This window comes from Lissotriton vulgaris, chromosome 11, assembly GCF_964263255.1.
Source record: "Lissotriton vulgaris chromosome 11, aLisVul1.2, whole genome shotgun sequence".
NCBI classification, from domain to species: Eukaryota; Metazoa; Chordata; class Amphibia; order Caudata; family Salamandridae; genus Lissotriton; species Lissotriton vulgaris.
In genome coordinates this window covers 62,186,841-62,209,192 of record NC_141699.1, presented here as the reverse complement: position 1 = coordinate 62,209,192, position 22,352 = coordinate 62,186,841, and the positions used below count along the sequence as shown (strand labels likewise).

At 43.6% G+C, this 22,352-nt stretch overlaps 1 pseudogene; it reads left to right on the top strand.

Annotated features, from left to right (window-relative positions):
- The window catches only part of LOC147678967 (E3 SUMO-protein ligase KIAA1586-like), a 37,030-nt pseudogene extending 15,558 nt beyond the window's left edge, over nt 1–21,472 (top strand).
- Nucleotides 21,473–22,352: the final 880 nt, after the last annotated feature.

Here is a 22,352-nt window from a genome sequence, read left to right as displayed (position 1 = left end):
GGCGTCACCCAACACGGATGGGAGCGCTCGGGGGAGGTGGCCTTTGGCCCCTCAACGGGGAGGCGGTCCCTTCTAAGGATGGGTCGCCGAAAGAAAAGGAAAGGCGGTCAAGGCCCCTTCCTGTGTAGGAGGGGTTACAGCCCCCTCCTGGGGAATTTCCCGGGGCCAGTGACATCTGCGACGGCAGATGCAGTAAGTTGTGTGGGGTTGGGGGGAGGTCTACGATACCTTCTAGATACCTCACACGAGTCTTCGAACGACCTTTAACTGGCGTCGAGTTGATAGGTGCCCCCGTCAAGTCAAGGGAAATTGGTAGTAGTTGCACTTGAGTACGCCTCAGTGCTGTCGCCCCTCCCAAGTGGGGGGGGGTATGTCTGGTTAGGGATCTTGACACCGGTTACGACCTTGCCGTTGGCCCTTAAACGTTAGGATGTACAATTTCAATATTTCAAGAAAATGTTTTTGTAGGATGTTAGATCGGCTAGGAGAACCTCTGTATTAGAGAATCTGTTAAGGTTAGCCAAACATCGCAATGTGGTAATGAAATTGTACATTAATATGATAATGTTTAATGTTTTTAATTTTTTGTTTTTAATAAATACGGCCGGGAGGGTCACTCCCTCCCACTTCCAAAAACTTCAAGAACTGTTTCCGGTTTCCCTCCTTTGGGGATTGTGTTGAGAGGGGGTGGCGGGTATCTCAGCCATATGGTGTGGAGCTCAGTTCATCTCACTATTTTCGTATTTCTCATGAAGGGTTGTTCCTAATATTTCTATTTTAGCGAGGTCAAAAAGAGATCCAATTAGTGGCCTACTGATTTTGCTCGATTACTTTTATTTTTTTACACGATTTTTCACTATGTGCAAAGACTAAACAGAGTATTGCGACTTTGTGCTTGTTTGTAAATAGAGAATGAACCAAAGAGAATCAATTGTAAAACAGTAAATGCTTGGATAACAATCAATCAAATGGAGAGACAAGCAGGCACGACGGATTACAACGGGGGTAAAGGCCTGCGTTAACTACTCTTCACTATCTGCAAAGAGAGAGTACTAATAAGAGAAAAGAGGGGAGGGGGGCAGCGTTCAAAGCACATCAGCGTGCATAAACACGAAAAAGTTTTTACCTATCACGTACTTGACATTTGACAGCTTTTGATATTTGCTATTAAAAAACCATTGAAATTCACAGAAAAAACCATAGGTTTTAGGCCATATATAGTTAGGAATTTGCATTTACAAAACCTTGAAAATTCACTGAAAAAACCATTGGTTATAGACCATATATAGTTAGGGATTAGCCTTTTCAAAACCTTATTTTACTCACACAAAACCATTGAAATTTCATATATAGTTAGTTGCACTAACTATATCGCGCACCCGCAATCCACTGCTGATGATGTCACATATTACATCATTCATGACATGGTTAGTGACATCACTGATGACATCACTGATGACATCTCAAATGACATCACTGATAAAATCACTGATAACATCTCATTTGACATGACTGATCACATCACTGATGATATCATTCATGTGATAATACCATGAACCTCTTCAGACTCTAATATAACCTTAGATACAATCAGTGTAAACGGACAGTCACAGACTGTCACTCATCCATGGAGTTACTCACACACCTAGTCAGTTATGCAAAAAATCAATCACACCTCCATTTTCTCAACTATACAGTTATACACACCTTACTTATTCAAACATATACTAACACATATTTACTTTACTCTCTTATACAATCCCTGATACATGTTCACAATGATCCATACAGCCATTCACACATTCACTGGCTCTTATGCACAGTTATTTATATATGTCAACTCTCACATGTACTGTGTTTTACATATGTACTTACTTTGACATGTAGCACTGAGATATCCATTCACTCACTAATACACTCATGCACAGTCAACCGCCCATACAGCTGTTTCCACATGCACTTTTGAACCAATACATATAGTGAATCAACTACTCACACATCTATGTACAGAGTCACACACCTCTCAGCCACCCATACACACACACTCAGTTTCCCATACAAATACTTGGACAACCAATGAATAACCCATACAGTTAGTCATATAGCTACTGATCAACATATGCAGCAGTTTGTAGAACAACAGATATAATGATGCACAAATTAAAACAGTTTAGTCACTAACCCATGCACTCAGTGAGACACATTTAATCACTCACTCATACAGTCAGTCATGCACCTACTAAATCCTTCATCCAGACACTTATACATCCACTCATTCTTCAATATGTAAGACATATTTTAACTTTACAGAAACATACAGTCACTGGATGTTGTCATCACTGATGTCATCAGTGATGTCATTTGAGATGTCATCAGTGATGTCATCAGTGATGTCACTAACCATGTCATGAATGATGTAATATGTGACATCATCAGCAGTGGATTGCGGGTGCGCGATATATAGTTAGTGCAACTAACTATATATGAAATTTCAATGGTTTTGTGTGAGTAAATTAAGGTTTTGAAAAGGCTAATCCCTAACTATATATGGTCTATAACAAATGGTTTTTTCAGTGAATTTTCAAGGTTTTGTAAATGCAAATTCCTAACTATATATGGCCTAAAACCTATGGTTTTTTCTGTGAATATATATATATATATATATATATATATATATATATATATATATATATATATATATATATATATATATATATATTACCTACTGGCGGTCGCCAGTAGGTATATATAGTTAAGATTTTTTGGAATAGGGATTTCTGAAATTTCTATGTTGAATAACTTTGGCGTTGATGGACGGAATAGGCTGAAATTTTCAGGAAAATGGCACATTCTTTTTCTGAGTGTCCCCTGAAAGTTTGGGGGGGTTTCATCAAGCGAGGGCCGAGAAAAAAGGGGGGTCCCAAAACGTGTTTTTAACATTGAGTTTTCCATGGGTTAGACTCACTTTTAGCTCGAACGGCTGAATGGATTTCTATGAAACTTGGAAAAATTTTAGAGACTGTTTGCCTGATGTGCCTTTGGTAGGTCTCAAGATATATGCTCCAGTGGATTTTGAGAAATTAACTTTCAAAAAAATATATATATCTGTGACAGGGTCCCGGTTAGCGCCCCGGTTCGCGTACCAGACGCGTAACGGAACTTCGCGAGGAGAAGCGGATTGGCTCTCCGGTGACTCTCAACATTCTAAACAGTCCGGAGCGGCCGCCATCTTGTCTCTCGGTAGGATCGAGAGACAAGAGGTGGAAATTAACGAAGGGGGAAATGAATGAAAGGGGCAAGGTAGACCCCCTCCTGACCCCCTAGCATTGATGTGGGGGCTATTAAAGGGTCCCGCGGGGCAAAAAAATAAAAGACATTTTTTTTCGATTTTTCGCGGTGGAAGCGCTACCCGGTACGCGAACCGGGTAGCTCACCGGTAGCGTAACGGGAGTCCGCCATCTTGTGTTTCGGACGAATTTAGTCACAAGATGGAGGATAAACAATGTTGGGAATGGGTATAAGGGGGCACGGGAGACATATCCTGGCCCCCTAGGTTTTCTGAGGGTGGCTGAGGAGGCCCATATATGTAAAAAAAAACAAACCTTTTTTTTTCAAATTTTCGCACGGTTAGCGCCCGGTCCGCGCACCGGGTAGCGTTCCGGAAAGCGTAACAAGGGGAAAACCAAGGGAAATAGTAAAATAATATTTTAGAGTGCTTCGAGGTAGGTTAGCTCTGAATAGAGCTGTTGTGTTGTGTTGGTGATGTAAGTACCAACATGTAGGTACCAATGAAGAGTCTAAAATTCAATGTACACCGTCTCCTCTGTAGATATTTTGTATGTTCTAATATGAGTTATTTAAATGTAAATGTGTGGAAAGGCACTTCATGCTTTAAAGCAATTGTATTTTTGAACTGATTGTTCTTTCCTCTTAGTCCTCCTCTTTGTTTTTTTCCCCCACACTCTTCTTCAGCATGATAGTTGATAAATTCGTTCCCTCAAAAAATGTATATACATAAAAAAAATATATTAAATACATATAAAATATATTTTTCCTTTAAAAGAAGAATACATTTTACAGCTTTTGATATTTGCTATTAAAAAACCATTGAAATTCACTGAAAAAAACCATAGGTTATAGACCATATATAGTTAGGAATTAGCATTAACAAAACCTTGAAAATTCACTGAAAAAACGATATATGGCTGGGAGGCGTATGACTCTGTGCATAGATGTGCGAGCAGTTGATTCACTAGATGTATGGGTTCAAAAGTGCATGTGGAAACAGCTGTATGGGCGGTTGACTGTGTGCATGAGTGTATTGGTGAGTGAATGGATATCTCAGTGCTACATGTCAAAGTAAGTACATATGTAAAACACAGTACATGTGAGAGTTGACATATATAAATAACTGTGCATAAGAGCCAGTGATTGTGTGAGTGGCTGTATGGATCATTGTGAACTTGTATCAGGGATTGTCTAAGAGAGTAAATATGTGATAGTATATGTTTGAATAAGTAAGGTGTGTATAACTGTATAGTTGAGGAAATGGAGGTGTGATTGATTCTTTGCATGACTGACTAGGTGTGTGAGTAACTCCATGGATGAGTGACAGTCTGTGAGTGTCTGTTTACACTGAGTGTATCTAAGGTTATATTAGAGTCTGAAGAGGTTCATCGTATTATCACATGAATGATGTCATCAGTGATGTGATCAGTAATGTCAAATGAGATGTCATCAGTGATGTCATCAGTGATGTCATTTGAGATGTCATCAGTGATGTCATTTGAGATGTCATCAGTGATGTCATCAGTGATGTCATTTGAGATGTCATCAGTGATGTCATCAGTGATGTCACTGACCATGTCATGAATGATGTAATATGTGACATGATCAGCAGTGGATTGCGGGTGCGCGATATATAGTTATTGCAACTAACTATATATGCGAATTTCAATGGTTTTGTGTGAGTAAAATAAGGTTTTGTAAATGCTAATTTCTAACTATATATGGTCTATAACCTATGGTTTTTTCAGTGAATATATATATATATATATACATATATGTATATGTATATGTATATATATATATATATATATATATATATATATATATATATATATATATATATATATATCACACACACACAGAAACTCCTGACCGCCTAGTGCTCGGCAGAAAGTCCTCAGGTGTAGGCCTCTTTTAAACTCCCTTCAAAAGACACGGACCAGCACACAGAATCAAGGTGCAAGCAGTGCAAGGTTTTAATCTGCCATTATCAGACAGGTGTTTTCCATGACATGTTTCACTCCTCAAAGGAGCTTGATCGCATGGGATATATATATCAGAAATTACACCCATTTGAGCAAAGTGACTGCGCCAGGAAAGGCACATTTTCACAGCATAGGAAGTCAGTGCAACAGTAGGAGATCATGACTTGCGGCATAGCCATCACATTTTCAGATTGGTTATGTATGACATTTCCATTGCTTCTTCTTGTTGGGTTTGAGGCTTTTGTATAAACAGGAAACAAGTGAAGGTTTGACTAGTGTGAAGGAGGAAAAGTTGTGGGCTGCTGAAGGGGACTACTTTGGTGATGTGTCGGGTGCACCGCTCCCAGCACAACAGCTGTTCTGATTTTCTGCATTTTGTCTTCGGAAGATGAAGACAAATGAAATGCAAACCCCTTAGGTTTGGTGGTGGCAGTTGCTGTGCTCATTTGAATTGGAAATGTGTTGTCTGTAATGGTGGTGTGCTACTACACCATGCATACACTACTCCACTGGTCTATTGTAAATGTGATTCCATGCAAATGTGTGTGAATGGGACACGTCTCGGTTAATTTATGGTGAGGTAACAGGGACCCCCTGAGTGGGATATATTTCCTGGGTCAGGGTAAAGCAAGTGTGTGCAAGGTTAAAAGCCCAGGCAAAATAGAAAACACAGAGTCTGACAAAAACAGGGAGGTGGACACACCATAAGGAGAAAAGGACTCAAGAAAAAATATTGTGTGATAACATAGAAAATGTAATTACATTTATAAAACTTTAGATGAACATATTCCATAATACACATAATTAAAAGAAGGGAGATAAAAAAATTCATTTTTCTAAAAAAACAAATCTACAAAAATGATTCTACACTGATCACATAATTATTGACACAATGAAATTGCCCCCTTTTATGAGTCTGTTTCCAATTGGCATCGATACATCGATGACATTTTCTTTGTATGGACCGATGGGGAACAGACTCTGAAGGAATTTTTGGAGTGGCTCAACCTGACCGATAATAATCTCCGGTTCACTGCCCACATAAACTTGCGTCAAGTGGAATTCCTTGACATCTACATTAAGCAGAGTGAGGGCCATTTAGAGGTTGATTTATATACAAAACCTTCAGCAAGAAATACTTTGCTGCATTTCAAAAGCTATCATCCCCGGTGTCAGAAAGATAGTATTCTGTTCTCACAGTTCCTTAGGGTGAGGAGGAATTGTACGAACCTGAAGGATTATGGCTCTCAATCCATAAAAATGAAACAAAAATTTGAAGAACGTGGTTACCCCCATCACCTTATCAGAGAAGCGTATAAAAGGGCACGTTTCTACGATCAGGACTCCCTCCTTAATATACATAGACAAAAACAGGACCCAAAACTTGTCTGTATAACCAAACACTCAACTTTGGATGCTACTGTCAGGCAGATAATTAACCCAAACTGGCACCTTCTAAATGTGAATCAGACCCACAACAAACTGACCAAACCTATGTTTGCACATCGCCGGAACAAAAATTTGAAGGACTTTATAGTGAGGTCGCGTTTCAATAAGCTTACAAGTAATCCATCATATATACAGAAATCTATTGATGGAATAAATGGAGTGAAAGGCACATCAGGTTGTGGTTCTTGCCAATCTTGTGACCAGATTATTACCGGTGAGACCATGACATTTAACAGCTGTACCATACAAGCAAAGGAACTTTGGGCCTGTAACACACGGAATGTGGTGTACCTTATTGTATACCCCTGCAACTTGGGCTACGCAGGGGAAACCTCAAGTGTGATTAATACAAGAAAGACTGAACATAGGTCAGCAATCAAGACCTTGAAATACACAGCTCCACTGGTAAAACACTTTACAGAATATAAACATTCCCCATCGGACGCCAAAATGGAGGATTTTAGAAAAAATCCACATTTCAAATGATAATGGAGGAGAGAAAATCAGGAAAAAGAAAGTTTGGGATTTTTTCTCTAGGCACTTTCACACGGGGCCTAAACAATGAGCTCCCTTGGGAAAATGCAATAACCTGATCTAGCTTCATATACGAATGTGCACTGATTTATTATCAGTTATTTTTGTGGTCTTATTTTTGGGACATCAAGTAGGCCAGTTAAAATAGTTTATTTAGGTAAATGAGTTATTTAAATCTGTTTATAAAATTCAGGTATGTCGATAATCCTGGAAAACAGAAAGCCCCTTTTTTCATTATTTTTGTCATCAGGCGCCTTTCTATGGACAAAACATTCTTTGCGATATATAAGTGTTGAGCCCTTTAAGAGAGAGAGCTCACACACCTGCAAACACTATAGAGAGCGGCGCACATATAAAAACGCCCCTGCGCCAAACATACAAATCCTTTAGGAAATAAGAACCAGACTCCCGATACATTGCGGCACAATCCAGTCCCTAAAAGGTACGTACTATATGGTCGAGCCAACATTCGCCTCGAGTACAAGGTTTAGAACCGTTCAAGTGGGATTAATCTAATGCTTGCCGCCTTAATTTTGCACTGTCCGTTAGGTGACAGAGAACGCTTTCCCGGATATTAACCGCGCTCTTGAATATAAGCAAAACCCTACGACAAGGAACGAAGGTTTTACTGAAAAGGCGTTTTTTTAAAAAGGTAATTCTATGCTCTGTTTGTTCATATTCCGACGCGCTAACAGTACATACCCTTAGTTTTACGATAATACCTGCCCTGTGTCCTTGTTAAACCAGGAATAGAAAAGAGGACTGCGCTTGATTTACTTTCATCGGGACCTGTAGCCGTTTTTCAACCGCTTGTTGCAATTTTACGTGCAGCACACAAGTGCAGGTAATCATCTGTTTTCTTGAATATCATGTACACGGCTTACTCAGCGCAAGTTACCAATGTCGTCTTAATTAGGAAACCCGCTTTACAAGGTGCATTATTTTCTTTTTAGCATCTTGCAAACGAGAAATGTTCGTAAAAAAAAAGTTAAGGAACACGCATTACTCAAGGCATTGAGGAAACGATCTGGTATGTTCAGACTCTGCATATGAAAGGTACAAGCTTAATATTAAATGCTATTTCTTTGAACAATAAGAGAGAGCAAGAATATCTCCGCTTTTAAATTTGACTAATTTCGGTCCATTACATGTTACCTATTTCTCTATAGTGCTTAAAACGAAGTCTACACCTCCACAGCGTTTTGACTTCAGAAACCTCCCTTTCTTTGTAAAGCTCTAAAGGTAAAAACTATATGCTCAATCTGAAATATAGACCTGCTTTTAATCAAAATAGGTTTCATTTCGACATGGCAGGAGGCAATCTTGGTCCCGATCTATAAGAAGGGGGACAGGGATGATCCTGCCTGCTATCGGCCCATCTCATTGTTAGATAGTTTTATGAAGATGGCAGGTAGGGTCATTCTCGCTCGTTTTCAGGATTGGCTGGAAGGTCAGGAAGTGTTATCGCCCTTCCAGTATGGTTTTAGGGGAGGGCGGGGGACAATTGAGCAAGGGTTAAATCTTTCCCATATTGTTTCCAAATACATACACGCAAAAAAAAAAAACTATACGGGACATTTGTGGACCTCAGCTCTGCATTTGATTGCGTCTTGCATGACAATCTCTGGCAAACTTTAAGGGACATTGGATTGGATAGCCAAATAATTGTCTATATCAGAGAACTCTATGCTGGGGCAGGTGCACGCGTAAGATACAGCAGGAGGGGGGAATGCACAGAGTCTTTTAAGATCAGTAGAGGGGTAAGGCAGGGGTGCATACTAGCCCCTTTGCTATTTAACCTCTATATTAATGGGGTGGGTTCTTGCTTAGCACATCAGTATTATGATTACCCTGTAATCAAAGGCAAACCCATCCCCATTCTCCTCTATGCCGACGATGCGGCTATCATCTCGCAGACAAAGGTGGGCCTCCAAAAAGCAGTACAGTGCTTCTCAAATTTTATGAAGCTCAGGGGTCTATGTATAAATGTCTCTAAGACATTTACCATGTCATGTGGCCCAAACAAACAAAGAACACCATGTCCAATTATCTTAGACGATAGGCGGTGGAGTTAGCCAATATTTTTTCCTATCTAGGCGTGCACTTTGATAGGCGGGGCACGTGGAAGCCCACTGTGAATGCAAGGGCCATAGCATTTAATAGAGCAACTGGTGCTCTTGTGAATTTTGCAAAAAAATAGGGACTAGGCCAGTCAGGGAGCTCCTCCAAATATTCAAATCTAAATGTGTGGCCACTGGTACTTATGGGGCGGGTATTTGGGGTTGGCAGCAAGTAGATGCAATACAGCGAATCGAGAACAGGTTTCTGCGATTCCTAACAGCCACACCAAAGAGTACCGCCATATATGTGCTACACGCTGAAGTTGCCCTCCTTCATATCACAGATACTATAAAATTAGACCCTGTTTTACTTTGGCATAATGTCTGGACTAACCCAGCCACAGAACTGAATAGATCCATCATAGAGGACTGTTTAGCCTGCAATGGGGCAAAAAACATTAAATGGTTCAGGTACATCAAGAATTTTGTCAGTGAGATTGGTCATCCTGAATATTTCTCCAATCCGGCCTCACTGGAACAGCTCTCGCGATCCACGCTAAAAAAGACTCTTTTAGAACATTTGGAATTACAAAGATGGAAGGGTGAAAGGACTAAAATAACTGTCATGAGCCACGATGAGGTGACCTCCCAAAGGGGCACTCAGCTGTATCTTGTATTAGACCAACCCCTGTATCATCGTAGGCTCCTGACGTACTTCTGCCTGGAAACTTTTTTGCAGACTTGTAACATTCCCGATATGTAACGATTGGGCGAGAGAAAAAAGACACTGTCCTTGTGATGACAAATCATACCAATAAAATTTTCATTGCATTCTTTTTTGTACTTTATACAGCCACCCCAGGCGACAAATTTTGAAACCTCTCCTATTAGTTGGGGCTTAAGAAAAGCCAGAGATGCCTATAATAGATTAAGGACTTTAGATGATTGCCTTACCATTAGCACAGTGAGCTCCTATTTGAATGCAATTTTAAGAGTGAGAAGGACCATAACTATGGAATAGCAATAGCCAATTAATTATAAATAATCAATATGTTTGTGACCCGATTGTATTGTTTTATATCTCTCTTTTAACCCTTTTAATATTTTTTTTTAAAATACTATTTTTAGTGTTGCTTAAAGCTTGAGTGAAAAAGATGGAATTTTAACTGTGATTTTATCTGTATACTTTTATGAATTGTAAATTCAATTCGAATAAAGCTTTGAACTGAAACTGACCTGCTTTTAGGGATAAGAATTTATTCTGTTTAAAACTTTCTAAAATATAGGCTTCCTTCATATTCTATGAAAACATTTTTTTTTTAACAAAAACCAAACTATCTGAAATACCCTCATGTGCTCTTCATAGGTTATACTATTGTGCACTGATGTCAATTTGTGATTCAAAAACTTTTTTCTTTTTAAAAAGAAGTTGTTAATAAGGTAAAAAAAGAACGGCACAAATCAAAAGCTTTTTCTCTCTTTATCTTTCTGATGTTTTTCTATACCCACTCTTCCCCCTCCCCAAATTTTCCCCTTTCCCCTCCCCCCCCCCTTTTTTCTTCTTTTGTCTTTTCTAAGCTTTCCTTTTTCCTTCCTATTTCTTTCCTTTTTTCATCTGTTGGCCTTTATTTTAAAAAAAGGGTAGTAAAAATATGAGACCCACCGTTATGAGTGATTGTTCTAACTGTACAACAGATGGTAACACCACTGTATTTAACAATGAGAAATTTATCTTGACTGACATAAGGAGATGTTGTTACTCTTGTTTGTTTTAAACTTTAGAATCTTGCTGAATTTGTCCTGAGGAAGACACAAAGTATGTGTCGAAACGCGTCGCCAGAAATCAGCCTCCTCAACTAATTTTGGGCATTATCATTGTGTCAATAATTACGTGATTAATGTAGAATCCTTTTTGTAGATTTGTTTTTTTTAGAAAAATGAATTTTGTTATCTCCCTTCTTTTAATTATGTGTATTATGGAATATGTTCATATCAATTTTTATAAATGTAATTAAATTTTCCATGTTATCACACAATAATTTTTCTCGAGTCCTTTTCTCCTTATGGTGTGTCCACCTCCCTGTTTTTGTCAGACTCTGTGTTTTCTATTTTGCCTGGGCTTTTACCCTTGCACATATGGCTGAGATACCCGCCACCCCCTCTCAACACAATCCCCAAAGGAGGGAAACCGGAAACAGTTCTTGAAGTTTTTGGATGTGGGGAGGGAGTGACCCTCCCCGGCCGTATTTATTAAAACAAAAAATTAAACATTAAACGTTTCATGTTATGTACAATTTCATTATCACATTGCGATGTTTGGCTAACCTTAACATATTCTCTAATACAGAGGTTCTCCTAGCCGAACTAGCATCCTACAAAACATTCTCTAGAAACACTGAAATTGTACATCCTAACGTTTAAGGGCCAACGGCAAGGTCATAACCGGTGTCAAGATCCCTAACCAGACTTACCCCTCCCACTGGGGAGGGGCGACAGCACAGAGGCTTACCTCAAGTGCAACTACTAACAATTTCCCTTGACTTGACGGGGGCACTTAAGACTCGACGCCATTTAAAGGTCGTTCGAACACTTGTGTGTGGTATCTAGAAGGTATCGTGGACCTCCCCCCACCCCACACAACTTACCGCATCTGCCGTCGCAGATGACACTGGCCCCGGGAAATTCCCCAGGAGGGGGCTGTAACCCCTCCTACAAAGGAAGGGGCCTTGACCGCCTTTCCTTTACTTCCGGCGACCCGCCCTTAGACGGGACCGCCTCCCCACTGAGGGGCCAATGGCCACCTCTCCCGAGCGCTCCCATCCGTGTTGGGTGACGCCCACTCATAGGGATCTACCAATTAGTGCTCACCGATCATGACCTTACCGCCTACCAAAAAATAAATACGACAATTTTACTCAAACCTATGAAAACATTGGTCCTTATGACCGAAAGAACATGCTTAGAAATGCAACACTACATCTATCGTTTTAATCGAAACAACCTAGACAATAATCACCATACTTTATTATGATCAACAATAAACTGATACTTTCACAGCCTGTAAACGAAACGGAAAAAACAAACTTATAAATCCACTTTATTGCACAACAAATTGCTGTCCTCAGGGGCTGGTGGGTGGGTCAAAAAATGGCTCTTCGTTCTGTCCCGAGCTCACGTGTAGCGAGGAGGTGCAGCTTCGGAGCACAAGAACAAGAGGACGTCTTCTGGTCTTGCGTCTCTTTTTATCCGTCTTCAGGGCGGGCGAGAACCCGCCCCTGCCGGCCCCTAGGGCGGGGCTGGCTACGTCGGTGTCTAGGCCAGCCCACTCTAGGGCGGGAAAGGGCGCGCCCCGGCTACGCCGCTTCGGGCATACCAGCCGAGACGCGCCTCCCGCCCAAAAATGGCTTCCCGGGGGGATCGAGGCACTCCGCCATACGTTCGGGGGGACCGAGTGGTCGCCCCTTTCCATATGGCTGAGATACCCGCCACCCCCTCTCAACACAATCCCCAAAGGAGGGAAACCGGAAACAGTTCTTGAAGTTTTTGGATGTGGGGAGGGAGTGACCCTCCCCGGCCGTATTTATTAAAACAAAAAATTAAACATTAAACGTTTCATGTTATGTACAATTTCATTATCACATTGCGATGTTTGGCTAACCTTAACATATTCTCTAATACAGAGGTTCTCCTAGCCGAACTAGCATCCTACAAAACATTCTCTAGAAACACTGAAATTGTACATCCTAACGTTTAAGGGCCAACGGCAAGGTCATAACCGGTGTCAAAATCCCTAACCAGACTTACCCCTCCCACTGGGGAGGGGCGACAGCACAGAGGCTTACCTCAAGTGCAACTACTAACAATTTCCCTTGACTTGACGGGGGCACTTAAGACTCGACGCCATTTAAAGGTCGTTCGAACACTTGTGTGTGGTATCTAGAAGGTATCGTGGACCTCCCCCCACCCCACACAACTTACCGCATCTGCCGTCGCAGATGACACTGGCCCCGGGAAATTCCCCAGGAGGGGGCTGTAACCCCTCCTACAAAGGAAGGGGCCTTGACCGCCTTTCCTTTACTTCCGGCGACCCGCCCTTAGACGGGACCGCCTCCCCACTGAGGGGCCAATGGCCACCTCTCCCGAGCGCTCCCATCCGTGTTGGGTGACGCCCACTCATAGGGATCTACCAATTAGTGCTCACCGATCATGACCTTACCGCCACAGGTCCGGATAGTTGACCGGCTATCCGGACCCCCCACAAAACTCCTACCTAAAGGTCATGTTTCAACGTTTTTAACCAAGCCAAGAAGTCTCCTATGAGTAACTCATTTCCCACCCTCGACAAATGCACACCATCCCCCAAATACATACTGTCATCGTTAATACAACTATGCGAGATTGAATGCAATGTCTTGGAACGAAACAACCTACTCACTTTGTTATTAAGTTTTCTAACAGAATGATTCAAAGCAGGGATCGAAATAGCCCCCCGCCACACTTTCCGTGGGATCATATGAGACCACGCTATTATGCACCCCGGAACTCTCCTTGCTAACCAACTTACCGTGGAAAGCATTGCCTCTAGGAGAAGTCGTCTACCGGTGGTGACCAAATCATTGCCCCCTAAATGTACTATGACTATAGACGGCGGTGACCTCGTCCGCCCTAACAAACCCTCAAAGAATGCTTGAAACTGGTCAATACAGAGACCGCCCCTTCCGTAGAAGGACACTCTGTACCCGTATTCCCCAGGTACATGAATCATATCACCTGCTTTGAATACGTCTGCGGCCCGTCTCACGTATGAGTGGCCCACGACCCACACCTCCTTCCTCACAGCCGGTGATGTGCGACCGCTGGCCTGGAGTTGGGTCGACTGCACAGTCGGCCCTGCCGCGTAGGCTTGCGCAACTGAAAACAAACAAAAGACAAGAAGCGTGAGTACATGATTACAGCTTCACAACATGTGCAATCGCACGTACCTCTTATAACAATTGGAGGACCAGCGCCCCACACGTTTCACTTGTTCTACATTAAGACCCCTGGCTGTAGCTTCAGTGGCCGCCCCTATTCGAAAGGAATGGGTCCCAAATTCGCCCGGGTCCAAGCCCGCTGCGGCAATGGCCATTGCAAGCACCCGCTGAAACTGAAACCTCGTCAGTGGGGTGGCGTCTGCATGCCTCAACAATGTCCCCCCCCATGATGCCACCCTTCGTGCTAGGTAATCTTCTAAGCACTGTACCGGACACATAGAGGACTCGGGGTTCCTGCGAATGATCGTGCAGTCCCCTCTCCCATCTTGGTCAGTCTTGGACCTGAGAAAGGAGACAACCATCGCATCACCCCTGATCTGAACATGTTCCCTGCACAAGCCCCCCGTCACATCCCGTTTGTTCCTTGCAACTAGCTCACTAACTCTCATAGCCCCGTGAAATGCCAGCGTAAATGCAGTCCGGAACAAACAGGTCTCGAACGGGGACGAGCATGTGTTAGGGAGTGTGGTCAGTAACTGGGACAACCTGTCTAGACCTATCGGTCGTCTTACGTCTACTCTGCGACCCTCTAGACGTTGCCACCCACGCAGCGCTTTCTGTACCGTGAACGACGCTGTTGGGTCCAGGATGCCATGGGCCCTGGCAACAAAGGAAATGGCGGCACGATGCCTTTGGGCCGTAGCCACCGATTTCCCAGCCCTACGTAAGGACATCAGAAAAAGTACTACCAACTCCTCCTGACCCCAAAGACCCCCCCTCTCTGCCCCCAAAAAGGCTAAATAGGCCTGAAACGCCCCTTCATATGCCTTCCTTGTCCTGGGTGCTAGACTCTCTCCCACGAGGTGACGAAGTTCGGGGCACCGAGAGACCAGAGAGCTTCGGGGAAGGGTGCCGGCTCCGGGTCCGCTGAAGGAAGGAAACCCGAGAAAGCCTGCATGTGAAAACGAGACAGTGCATCAGCGGCCTGATTCATCACCCCCGGGACATGTTTTGCTCTGAATACCACGTTCAGTTGCATACACAGTAAGACAATTTCTTTGAGCAGCCTCAAAATCAATTTACAACGGGCTGCCTGACTATTGATGCATTCTACCACGGTCATATTGTCGGACCAGAACACAACAGAATGATCTCTGAACCCTTCTGGCCAGGTTCTCAGGGCCACCAGAATGGGGAATAATTCGAGGAAAGCGATATTACTCGTCAGCCCCTTCTCGTGCCACCATAGGGGCCACTTTTGTGCCGACCATTTTGTGCCGAAGATGGCGCCAAAACCTACGCTTCCTGCTGAATCTGTCCATAGCCCAAGCTCATCGGAGGACATGGCTGGCTTGTTCCAGACGACTCGGCCATTGAAGTCCGCCAAGAATGCTAACCAAATCCGCATGTCCTGGCGGACCTCAGTCGATAACCTTGTGCGATGATGACCTTCCTTCAGGCCAACCATCGCTTGGGCAATTGAGCGGGAAAAGGGGCGAGCCATTGGTATCACCCTCAAGGCAAAGTTCAACTTTCCCACTAACTGTTGCAACTGATGCAGTGTAACCTTGGATGCATTTAAACATACTTGGAGGGCTGCCCTGAATTTCGACACTTTGCTAGCTGGCAAACGGAAGCACCCCTCCCTTGAGTCTAACTCGATCCCCAGAAACTCTAGGCAAGTCGTGGGACCCATAGTTTTACCCGGTGCCAATGGCACGCCGAGATGACCCATTAACACACAGAATTCGTCTAAGGCCTGGGCACATTCGGGACTATCGGCGGGGCCAAGGAACAGAAAGTCGTCAAGGTAGTGCATTACATTTTGGAAACCCGTTTTCTTAGTGAACACCCATTGCAGGAAAGTACTGAATTGTTCAAAGTAAGCACATGATATAGAGCATCCCATTGGCATACACCTATCCATGTAAAATGACCCCTGGAACCCGAATCCTAAAAGACGCTGATCGTCTGGGTGTACCGGGAGCAACCGGAACGCTGACTCGATATCAGATTTCGCCATCAACGTCCCGTGCCCCAGGCGATTCAAGATGGCTACCGCCTCATCAAAAGATGCGTATCGCACCGAACAAACTTCTGGATCAATTGCGTCGTTCACCGAAAGACCTTGTGGAGCAGACAGATTATGGATCAAACGGAACTCACCCGGGTCCTTCTTAGGGACCACCCCTAACGGAGAACAAACGAAATCTGGTACCGGGGGTTCACTAAACGGGCCGGCGACCCGTCCCCGGCTAACTTCTTTATGAATTTTCTCTTGCACTACCGATGTATGTTGTAAAACAGAAAGTTGGTTTTTGCACGTCCCTACACCCTGAAAGTCCCCCACCGGGATGCGGAAACCATGTGTAAAACCGTTCCGTAGCACCCCGGCAGAAGTACGATCCGGGTAGTCACTGAGCCAGGGAATCATTGCCAAGGTATCAATCGGGGTTGGTAAAGGCGCCCCTCGGCCTAGCTTAGACCTGTTTGGCGCCCCCCTTACCCCCATTCTCACCCGTTCTGGCTCTGCACGATGACTCAGGATGGGACGACCCACATGTACTACACTCATGTTTGAACTTACACGATCCCGGAGGCCTGGTACATTTCCCCTTGTTGAAATTAAAACAGAAACCCTTTCTCCCTGTATTGCCTGCGGGCCTCGACTGGTCGTCGGTGCTCGTACTCGGTCGAAAGGGCGTCCCCACATTCTGGCGGGAGTAATCAACAACATTGCTCCCGACCAATGGCATTCTTAACATCCCCGATTCTTTCATTTTGTCCCAAGTTAACGAATCGTAACAATCCCAAGTCAAACTTTTGTTATGTTCCTTTTCTTTCCTGAACAGATTGTCATAACAAAACCAATGGTTACCTTGATACGTAGTTGAGTAACCCATAATTCGTGATTGGTAAACGGGGAACTCAGGGAGCAACTCGGGCCTACGTTCCCCCAAAATCGATGTGAAAATACCCCATGCATTGCCCCAGTTACCAATGTTCTCATTTACCTTAAAGGCGGCCATCTTTGCGCGCCAAACACTCGGATGCATCAAGTCCTTCTGACTTTTCACATGCTCCACATCATAATGATCAACAAGCAGGGAAAAAATGTTCACGTACTCTCCCGCCCAGATCTTTTCTTTTATAGCTAAAGGCACATGTTGCCCCAATCTCTCTCTACGAGAGGGTGCTGACTCGTCCCTTGCAATCGGCAATGGCCGCTTACCTGAACCGGACGCAGCCTCTGCCGCTTGCGGCTTGTCTATCCCCGCCACTCTAGCTGCCTCCTTCTTCTCACGAAGCCCTTTTATCAGCGCCTGTGCCTCGGCAGCCGTGGCGCCATCACCACTATCCCCCAACCATGCTGCTAGCTGTGCTGCCAGCTCGGGGGGCATATCTTCCTTGGATGTCGGGGTGACGACAACGGGGATTGGATTCCCCCCCATCGGTACTGGGATCGGCGCCTCGAGAGGGGCAGAGGGAACCGGGACGTCCCCACCGGCTGGAACCTTTCTCGGCCTCTTAGGTCTCCCTCCAGCCGGCGAAGGGCCCGAACCCTCCTCCCCGTCTCGCTCCGCCAACCGTTTCTTTATGTCGGACATATCTTTAAAGAGTGCCCGAACCATCTGCTCAGTCGTCATTCTCTTTTCGCCTTTCCTGGGCATCTCTCCGACGGAGTATCTAAAAGACAAAGAACAAGATCAAAACGCTCAAAAAATGGCTCTTCGTTCTGTCCCGAGCTCACGTGTAGCGAGGAGGTGCAGCTTCGGAGCACAAGAACAAGAGGACGTCTTCTGGTCTTGCGTCTCTTTTTATCCGTCTTCAGGGCGGGCGAGAACCCGCCCCTGCCGGCCCCTAGGGCGGGGCTGGCTACGTCGGTGTCTAGGCCAGCCCACTCTAGGGCGGGAAAGGGCGCGCCCCGGCTACGCCGCTTCGGGCATACCAGCCGAGACGCGCCTCCCGCCCAAAAATGGCTTCCCGGGGGGATCGAGGCACTCCGCCATACGTTCGGGGGGACCGAGTGGTCGCCCCTTTCCACATGTCTTGGTTAAAACATTGACATGGCGAAAGGTAAACAAAATGCAGGAGAGTGGCTGGATTGTGTGGGGAGGTGCAGATAAGTTTAGCCTAATAGATGCTAATAATGAAGCACAGGGGCATGTGCCTATTTGCCTAAACTGGAATCCCAGGTAACTATTTGGTCGTTTTTCCTAGTGGTGTATCTGGGCCAGTCCCATTCATTGTTTGTAACTCTTAGAGCCTTTGCTAACCATCTTGTCTTCAATTGCAGATTTGTAGTCTGTAAGGTATTTGTATTTGAATGGTCAGGCGTGAGTACCCACAAAGACAAGGTAATTCTGTTTATGTTCCACGTTGCATTTGGGGGGGTGCTTGGTAAATAGATTCACAATCTGCACCCCTTTTCTTTTACAGGTTTGTGAGACTATGCTACAAATACAGTTGTACGGGCAGACGTGAGTACAGGCAGAACAAACAGGTAATTGTTTGGTAGAGTTAAACTGTGGTGCATCTTGTACATTGTAATATAACAACATACCTTACCCATGTTTTCTTCTGTTGTAGATTTCACAGACAGTACCCCACACATTTGAGCGGGCATACGTGAGTACAAGCACAACAGGTAATTGTTTGGTAAACTGTGGTGCATCTTGTGCATTGTAGTATAACCACATACCTTACCCACGTTTTCTTCTGTTGTAGGTTTCACAGACAGTACCCCACACATTTGAACGGGCATACGTGAGAACAAGCAGAGCTGTTAATTGTTTGGTAGAGTTAAACTGTGGTGCATCTTGTACATTGTAATATAACAACATACCTTACCCATGTTTTCTTCTGTTGTAGGTTTCACAGACAGTACTCCACACATTTGACTGGTAATTGTTTGGTAGAGTCCCCCTATTGTGCACATGGTATATTTCTGTATTAAAAATTCACAATGTGCTGTAACAATCTTTACTTCTATTGCAGGCTCTACGGACAGTGCTACATATAAGTTTGAAAGGGCACTGCAGTGGACAGAAAATCCAGGTAATTACACTCTACGTTTTGCCGACGATGCCTCAGTATTATGTGACAGATTGCAATCATGAGCATAGGCATCAACTTTAACAATGTTCCTTTATTTTGCAGGCTTTGTGGCATAGCAGGCTAAACCCAGTTATTGCAAATATGTTCAAGCACAAAGCTGTACCTTCTGCAGAGTGTGATGCTTCACCACAAAGGAAGAAATGTTGCCTTGTCTTCAAGGAAGAGTGGATGAAAGAAATTGTTGAGGCTGAGACACAGAAATCACGAAGCAAGGTTCGCGTTCAACTTGGGGAACTATTTCAATACAGTCCAGACGTGGGCTTAATTTGCAAAGCATGTGCAGAAGCCAAGATTGTTGGGGACTTTTCCACAGGGAAGAAATGGAGCTGCTGCCAGGTTTTGGTTTGGAGTGCAGGCAATACTGACAGAAACTGCCACTGACAAAGCAAATAGGATGGAAGTAGTTGAACGACACAGATCCCTGCCTGAGGAGATAAAGATTCTCATCAACAATGTGTTGCTGGCAGTCAAGATGAATACTTCAATGTTATCTGTACAAGACATCCATGACCACCTAGCTTTGTATGTGAAGATACCAGACAGCTGGAGGAGCAAGAACTATGCATTTGAGTTCCTTGAGGACATCAATACCGTGATACACAGTGAAGGGATGGCAGAACTTCGTAACGCTTTGTATCACACATTGATAATTGATGAGAGCACAGATATTTCTGTTACAAAAATGCTCATTCTGTACTTCAAGTACCGACCAGTAACCTCAACAGAGCACAAAGCACAGTTTGGGGGCATAGTGAAGCTGACTAGTTGTAATGCTGAGGCTATCACTACTGCTGTGAAGGAATTCTACACTGCCAATGAACTGGACCTCATGAAAATGGTCATGTTCACATCCGATGGTGCGTCTGTGATGCTGGGTAAAAATAATGGTGTTGCTACTCGCCTTAAACAATCTATTCCCCATCTAGTTGAGCAGCAATGTGTCGCTCACCAAGAAGATTTGAGAGTTGATGATGCCTGGAAGAGGGTTCCAATGATTAAAGAGATGGAGACATTATTGAGGACTGTCTACACTGTGTTCTCCAGATCACCTGCAAAGAAGTCCAAGCTGGATGAAATGGCATTAGTCACTGACTGTGAAGTGGTCTCTTTTCGACCTTTGAATGAAGTACGGTGGCTTTCGAGGCATTTTGCAGTTGGTGCACTAATTCGGAATTACGAGGCTGTTCTTAAGTACTTTGAGCATGAGAAAGTTGAAGAGAATGATCCAGTTGCTAAATAATGTTACAAAAAGCTATCTGACTCAAACTACCATATTTTCCTTGCAGTACTTAATGACATTCTGAGTGAATTTGCATCATTGTGCAAACTGTTCCAAAAAAGTTCTTTGACTACTGTTGAAGCTCTACAGTATGCAAGAGCAAAGATTGGACAAATTAAGGAACAGTATTTGGGGGACACTGTCTTTTGGAGCACCAATGTAAGGGAAATTATGGTGTTGTACAAGGAAAGGCAAGAATTTGACAGTGGGCCAATTCTGTCTTTTGTTTCCCTTCTTTGTGAGCACATGCATAAAAGGTTCCCTGAGGATGAACTGAAAGAATGGGCAAGTTTTGAAATCCAGGCGATGTCAACACAATCACATTTTGATTTTGGGACTGAGAATATACAAAGACTTGTTGAAAAGTATAAAAATGTCTTGGTCCTGGGTGATTGTGAAACACCAAAAGATGTTGTTCGACAATACAAAGACTATAAATATGTGGTGGCAGAACATGTAAAGGGTGGTTTATTTACCACATTTCAAGACATGGTGAATTTCACTGTATGCAATGCTGCTCAATATAGTGTGGTGTCTCAGCTAGTTGATGTCTGCGCAACGTTTCAAGCATCTAGTGCAGATTGTGAACGAGGATTCAGCCTCATGAATACTATCAAGAGTAAATTGAGGAATAGACTAGAGCAGAAGCATTTGGATATGCTGATGAGGAAAAAGGCCTACCTTCTGAATGGGAAAGTTGACCTTGATAAAGTTTATCAGCACTAGAAAAATGGCAAGGATCACCGTGAGAAGCAACCCTGTCACCCATCTAGTGATGCCACTTGACTTGTTGGAACGTCCCTCTCCCACAGTCCATGTTTGTGTGGATGTCTGAGTTTTACAAACTATCCCTGGCGGGATAGCCCAACATTACTCAGTAGCTTTCACATCAAATTGTAAATGTTATGTAATTTTGTAACTTTTTGTGTATATGTGATATTGTATAGGCTCTCAACATTTCCCCACCCAATGAACAGTGCTCCAGTTAAAAATATTTAGTAAAATCTTATGATGGTACCACCATTTGGAGTCTTGTGCTTTTCTAAACTTTAAGTGTACTTGCCTGTGTAACCAATCAATGTCATGGCAACTTTATCCAATATGCAAATCGGCCCTAAGACCCTTAAAGTAGAGCTGTTTGTGTGAAAATGCACCATCTTTTCACTTTTTTAAGCCAATGTTTGGAGTAACATTTGGCGCTGCACACACGCGTGGTCTAGTTCCTGGCACACATAGCCATGATTGCAGCGCACATAGACCGTCCACTGCCGCACACAGAGGAAAATAATTAGAGGGAACATTGCTTGTCTGCCTCCTTCTTTCCCAATTCTTGGGGAGAGGTCAGATCTGAGTCAATCAGGTGTTGGTGCAACAACTGGTTCTGACAATTAATAAGGATTTGTTCTCTCATGATCAAGTTATACAATCCTGTATAGTGCTTAACTTTACTTCCAAGTAACCAACCTTCCAGAGCCTTAGTGGCACAATAAACACAATCAGTACAATCCTGAGTCTGTGTCTACTGGGTATCTCTGAACATCAACCTGTACTGTTCAGTAGTTAAGCCAAACCCATGAATTAGAGCACTCTTGAGGACAGGGTAGTTATTAGCATCTGCATCACTAACTGTGAGTAGCTTATCTCTGCCTTTTTCTTCAAAGGAGAG